Below are 6,912 nucleotides of genomic sequence, written 5' to 3' on the forward strand. Positions count from 1 at the left end.
AATGGCAACCCACTCCAGTACTCTTGCCTGGAAAATCTGATGGACGGAGGAGCCTGATAGGCTACAGTCCATGGGGTCACAAAGAGTCGGACACAACTGAGTGACTTCACTTTATGTGTTTTGTAGTTCTATGAAATTTTATCCCAAACATATAGATTTCTAAAACCACCACAATCAAGATACAAATCTGCTCTCTGATCGCGTGGCAAGCCTTCAAGATGCCACCGAAGAAAGACAAGAAGCCTAAGAAGTCAACCTGGAAGTTTAATTTGAATCTTACTCATCCAGTAGAAGGTGGAATTTTTGATTCTTGAAATTTTGAACAGTTTCTGTGGGAGAAGGTTAAAGTGAATGGAAGGACTGGAAATCTTGGGAATGTCGTTCACATTGAACGTGTCAAGAATAAAATCATAGTTGTTTCTGAGAAACAGTTCTCCACAAGGTATTTAAAGTACCTTACCAAGAAATACCTTAAAAAGAACAATCTTCGTGATTGGCTTCCTATGGTTGCATCTGACAAGGAGACTTATGAGCTTCATTACTTCCAGATTAGTCAAGATGAAGATGAATCTGAGTCTGAGGACCAGATGACGCCATCCTTTATAGGGCTTTGCTTGCTAATAAAACAAATTAAGCATACAAAAGAAAGAAACTTCTTGAAATGGACCTTTAGCTTATCAGTGAATAAAAAACATTACTCTGTATGTTAAACATCCATCTCTTTTATTTAAGTGTATGCTGTTTATATGGTGCTGGCTTTCCTTTAATACTTTTTTATATTTTTATTGGAGTGTAGTTGATTTACAAAGTTGTGTTAGTTTCAGGTGTACAGCAAAGTGAATGAGTTATACATGTATCCTCTTGTCCTTTAGTCATGTAGACCATCACAGAGTACTGAGTGGAGTTCCCTGTGCTATACAGCAGCTTTTTAGTTTATGTTTTACGTATGCTAAGTCACTTCAGTTGTGTCCGACTCTTTGCAAACCCATGGATTGTAGCCTGCCAAGCTCCTCTGTCCATGGGATTCTCCAGGCAAGAATACTGGAGTGGCTTGCCATTTCCTAATCTATCTGTTTTATGTATAGTAGTGTGTATACGCCAGTATCAATCTCCCAATGTATCCCTCTCCCCTGTATTCCCTGGTAATCGTAAGTTTTCTATATCTGACTTCTGTTTTGTAAAGAAGCATTTGTCCCCCTCCCCTTTAAATACTTTGTATAAGCAATATTCAAATAGCTAGTGGAATTTCTTTCAGGATTTCTGTAATGTACTGATTTTACAGATGTCCTCAAGTTAAAAGTATATAGCAAAAAAAAAAAGCACAATTTTAGGTGTAACTATATAATAAAATATTTAGATTCAAAAAAAAAAAAAGATACAAATGTGTTCTACCACTGCCAAAGAACTCCTTCACGCTACCCGTTTATGTTCACATCACACATGTACCCCATCCCTACTATGTCCCTGTTCCCTGCCAACCACTAGGTCTGTTTTATTGTTTAACAAAGGTTATACAAATACAATCATACAGCATATAACCTGTTAAGATCTTTTTCATTAAAAATAATACTCATGAAATCCACCCAGGTTGTTGTAAGTATCAGTAGTTGGTTCCTTCTGCTGCTGAGTAGCATACCATTGTATCTATGTTCCACAGTTGGTTCTATTCAAGCACTGGAGGACAATTGGGTGGTTTCTAGTTTTTGCTGTTACAAAGAAAACTGCTGTGAACACTCATCCACATGTTTTTGTGTGAACATAGGTTTTCATTTCCTTGGGCAAAATGCCCTAAAGAGCATTTTCTGGATCATACAATAAAGGCACACTTACTTTACAAGAAAATTATCATATTGTTTTCCAGAGTGGGTGCACCATTTTACATTTCCAATAGCAATATATGAGAGATCCAGTTTCTCCATGTCATTGGTAGCATTTGGTACTAACGCTATTTTTCATTTAGCTATTATAATGGTGTATAAAGATATCTCATTGTGGTCAAATTAGATTTCTGTACATTCAGTTCAGTCGCTCAGTTGTGTCCGACTCTTTGCGACCCCATGAATCGCAGCACGCCAGGCCTCCCTGTCCATCACCAACTCCCGGAGTTCACCCAAACCCATGTCCATCAAGTCAGTGATGCCATCCAGCCATCTCATCCTCTGTTGTCCCCTTCTCCTCCTGCCCCCAATCCCTTCCAGCATCAGGGTCTTTTCCAATGAGTCAGCTCTTCGCATCCGGTGGCCAAAGTATTGGAGTCTCAGCTTCAGCATCAGTCCTTCCTATGAATATTCAGGACTGGTTTCCTTTAGGGTGGACTGGATGGATCTCCTTGATGTCCAAGGGACTCTCAAGAGTCTTCTCCAACACCACACTACAAAAGCATCAATTCTTCGGCGCTCAGCTTTCTTTATAGTCCAACTCTCACATCCATACATTACCACTGGAAAAACCATAGCCTTGACTAGATGGACCTTTGTTGGCAAAGTAATGTCTCTGCTTTTTAATATGCTGTCTAGGTTGGTCATAACTTTCCTTCCAAGGAGTAAGTGTCTTTTAATTTCATGGCTGCAGTCACCATCTGCAGTGATTTACATTATGCCCCCATTAATAAATTATAGCCTTCTACATATTTCCCAGAATTCACCAGTATAGATGCACTTCATATCCATAAGGCTTTAGTTTTCTCTCTCCTGCCCAACATTTTCTCCCTTACAGACACATAATTTTACCCAAACATTATCTATAAAACTTTTTAATTTTGTCCTTATCTTTAATCACATGTCCAATATACTGTAAGACTGGTCTGAAGAGTGGATTTGGTTTGCATTTAGGAATGAGGAAGCAAAGTTAAGTGCTTTAAGGCTTCATAAAGCATTCACGATATGGGTCTGATTTTGTAAATGAAGTATTTACAGGCTTAAAGGTAGGAAAGAGCATGCTTGTAGGGGCAGTTTCCTTCAGTCAGGCCAGTAGCTGTAGATTCTATGGCCTATCAAAAACATGAGGGTCATCATGTTTTGGAAGATAGTTTGGGACTGGGGAATGGAACTGATTTATTCGTCAGGATAAAGGATTAATGAGGATGTGAGATCTAGCTGTGGTAAAATCAAAGCAGAGACAAAGATTTGATTCTCATGGCTCCTGAGTAGCCCAGGAAATCAATCACCTGCTGTGATATCAGAGGGGACTTTTTATTACAGCAGCTCCACAGTGGTCACTTGAGCTCAAACCGTATGTCTTAAATGAAAAGGCTTCAGTACAGCCTACCCATTCGTTTATACTGTCTTCATAATGCATCACCATGAATCAGTGAGGCTACAGAACAAGTTCTAATGGCAAAAATAATTTAAAATACAGAAGAGCTGACATCTATTTGCATATCATATGTGAAATAATATGATATAATATAAAACTGCTGATTAAAAAAAAAAAACAACCTGCTTTGCTGCTCAAAACTACAGACAAATCCATACAATAAAAATATTCTCTATAAATCTGTGCTGGATTTCCTCAAAGTTTGATTGTTCAGAAAAGTGAAATAGGGAATGTGAGTTCATCAATAGCTTTAAATCAGAGAAATAATTAACCTTATTACAGTGAAATCCACCACGTGTGTGCTAAGTTGCTTCAGTCATGTCCTACTCTGTGCAACCCTATGGACTGTAGCCCATCAGGTTCTTCTGTCCATGGGATTCTCTAGGCAAGAATACTACAGTGGGTTGCCATGTCCTCCTGCAGGGGATCTTCCCAACCCAGGGATCAAACCCACATCTCTTAGGTTTCCTGCATTGGCAGGCAGGTGTATAACTTGGCAGGCAGGTATATAACTACCACTTGTGTGTTAGTTGCTCAGTCGTGTCCGACTCTGCAACCCCATGGATTATAGCCTGCCAGGCTCCTCGGTTCATGGGATTCTCCAGGTAAGAACACTGGAGTGGATTGCCATTCCCTTCTCCAGAGGATCTTCCTGACCAAGGGATCGAACCCTGGTCTCCTGCATTGCAGGCAGATTCTTTACCCTTTGAGCTACAGGGAAGTCCTTTACCACTAGTGCCACCTGGAAATCCACCACAGCAGAACAAAAAAGATAAAAATACTTTGTCATGAAAATAAAGTAATAATGGTATGCTGCTACTGCTAAGTCACTTCAGTCGTGTCCAACTCTATGCGACCCCATAGACAGCAGCCCACCAGGCTCCTCTGTCCTTGGGATTCTCCAGGCAAGAATACTGGAGTGGGTAGCCATTTCCTTCTCCAATGCATGCGGGCAAGCTAAGTCACTTCAGTTGTGTCTGACTCTGTGCAACTCCATGGACAGCAGCCCACCAGGCTCCTCTGTCCACAGGATTCTCTAAGGTAAGAATACTGGAGTGGGTTGCCATTTCCTTCTCCAATAATGGTATATACAATTTCAAATTGGAAACAACTAAAAAGATTTATAGATTTAAAAAAAAATAATCATCATGTGTCTACCCAGAAGAAAAATCTTCAGTCAGTAAGCTAATATCAGCTTTTCTAAGAATGGGGCTTAAAATTTGGCAATATAGATTCTAATATACAGTTTGCTATATAACACACAACAATATCTCATTTGAAACTTGATACTCAAAATCAGTTCAAACAGAATTGGAATAATTTTCTTATTTTTAAAATTATGTGTGTGTGCATATGTGTGTATATAGTCATTACTGATCGCATAACCAATCTTAAGTCTCACTTGACACATCACATCTGGTAATTAGGAATTTGATGAAGTCATACCACCCTGTATCAGCACATCATAAGCAAGCAAGGGAAAATTTCAGAAGAACTTTAGGAACATAACAGTTAGAGAAAGAGAAATGTGGGGTAGGGAGGGTGGAAAATGTGGGGGGAAAATGTGTCTTCAAGGAAAATATGTTCTTTCCTCCAAAATTATAAAATATACCCATCCTAAGATGATAGACTCCAAAAGTGTCATATATGATGCCATCATAACAGCGACCAATGTCAGTCACCTAGCTGTTGTTAGAATATACCAGACCCACGCATATAGTAGTCTTAAAGAGATAGAGTTAAAAATTAAAGCTCCATCAGCCTAAGTTACATTTTAATACAAATTCTAAATAGGCACTTTTGGTATATATTCTAAGACATTTGGTTTTAATTACAAAAGGTGACTTAAGAACTAATATTTTTCCCTAAAAGAAAAATTAACATACACGTTTTCATTCTGGATTTTGTAGCTAAAAGAAAATTTTCTTTGATGGCTTGGTTGAATTCTACTAGTAATGTGTCTATGGCAGCATAACACCATTTTCATCATTTTTCTTCAAGTAGCTGAGTTGACTAGAAGTTTGAGGATAAGAAGGAGATCTGTACAGACATTCAAGACTCAGATATTTCACATTGCTCATTGACAGTGAATTTGAGAGATATACAATATCTAGGAACCTGCCTTATGTACTTTGAATCATATCTCCTGACAACTCTGAGAACAGAGTACTTGGGATATGTATTTAAGTTTGTTTGAGGTTTTTGTGGACTGTGCAGAGGGATTCAATGTGATCATGGGCTCAGACATATTCTTATGAGAATTTATGCTTCTTGTTTCTGTGTTTTTTGCTAATCTGAAGTGATGAGTTTCTATATTGACTTAAAAGTTTTTTCACATAATTATCCTAAACCATAAATGACACTTTAACCTTTAAAATCAAAATGTTGATAGATATTGAAAACTTGTATTTAAAGATAGTGACCGAGCTTCCCTGGGGGTAAAGAATCTGCCTGCCAAGGCAGGAGACACAGGTTCAATCTTTGATTCAGGAGGATCCCATATGCCGTGAAGCAACTAAACCCATGTTCCACAACTATTGATCCCATGCTCTAGAGCCCAGGAAACACAACTACTGATCCCACATGCAGCAGCTACAGAAGCCTGAGTGGCCTAGAGCCTGTGGTCCGCAACAAGAGAAGCCACCCCCACAATGAGAAGCCTGCACATCACAACCAAAGAGTAGCCCACACTCTGCAGCTAAAGAAAAGCTTGTTTAGCAACAAAGACCCACACAGCCAGATAGACAAATAAAATTATAAAGATAGTGGACATGGTAACATAAAACAGTCTACAATTGATGTAATTTTTCACTCCACTCAGGTAAGATGTTAAAAGAACCATAAAACTTTTATGATGATGACTTTATTGGAAAAGAAAAATGGCATTACAGTGATATTTAAAGCATTATCATAGAAGACGACTTTATTAAGATACATATACCCCTTTAGACATTGTTCTTTCAGCTGTTCTAGGCTGTTTCTCAGTCAAACTAATAAGTCTGAACTGTTTTCTAATTCCTGGGTAAAGATGAAGGTATTGGAAACTTATCATGAATACTAAAGAAGAAACACATGCGCTGGGGAAAACGCACCTGTGCATTGCTATTCTCGGCCTGGCTCTCTAACTGCCACCATTAATATTTTTTGTGTTTCTCACAGCTGTCAGAACGCGTGGGCTTCTGCTTTATTCTCAGAGCCTAAACACATCTTTTCAAGCTACATGGTTTGCATGCTGATATTCAACCAAGGCATATTATTCACTCTAATTTTGATCTTATCAGAGACAGGACAAGGATTTTAAATGCTATAACCATTCATACTAATTAGAAGAACTATTTAACAGCCAGCCTTAGCTTTCTCAAAGACTAAGGCATAAATAAGAAATAGACTTCACAATTAAAATGGTAGTAATAGCATAGAAAATTTTTAGATGTTCACATTTATTTATTTTGTGTTTTAAATCAACTGGGTACTATCTTCAAATAATCAGGAATTTGAGGATACACCATTTAGACAAGGTATGATCATAGGGGTTTCAAGTGAGTGGTACCTTGCAGATCATTTAGCACAACTCCCTAATTTCATGAATGAGGAAGC

General features: G+C 38.4%; 1 pseudogene; it reads left to right on the top strand.

Moving 5' to 3' along the window:
• The first annotated feature begins 218 nt into the window (after positions 1-218).
• On the top strand, positions 219-710 carry LOC104985860 (annotated as a pseudogene).
• Positions 711-6,912: the final 6,202 nt, after the last annotated feature.

This window comes from Bison bison, unplaced genomic scaffold (genome assembly GCF_000754665.1).
Source record: "Bison bison bison isolate TAMUID 2011002044 unplaced genomic scaffold, Bison_UMD1.0 scf7180017864061, whole genome shotgun sequence".
NCBI lineage: Eukaryota > Metazoa > Chordata > Mammalia > Artiodactyla > Bovidae > Bison > Bison bison.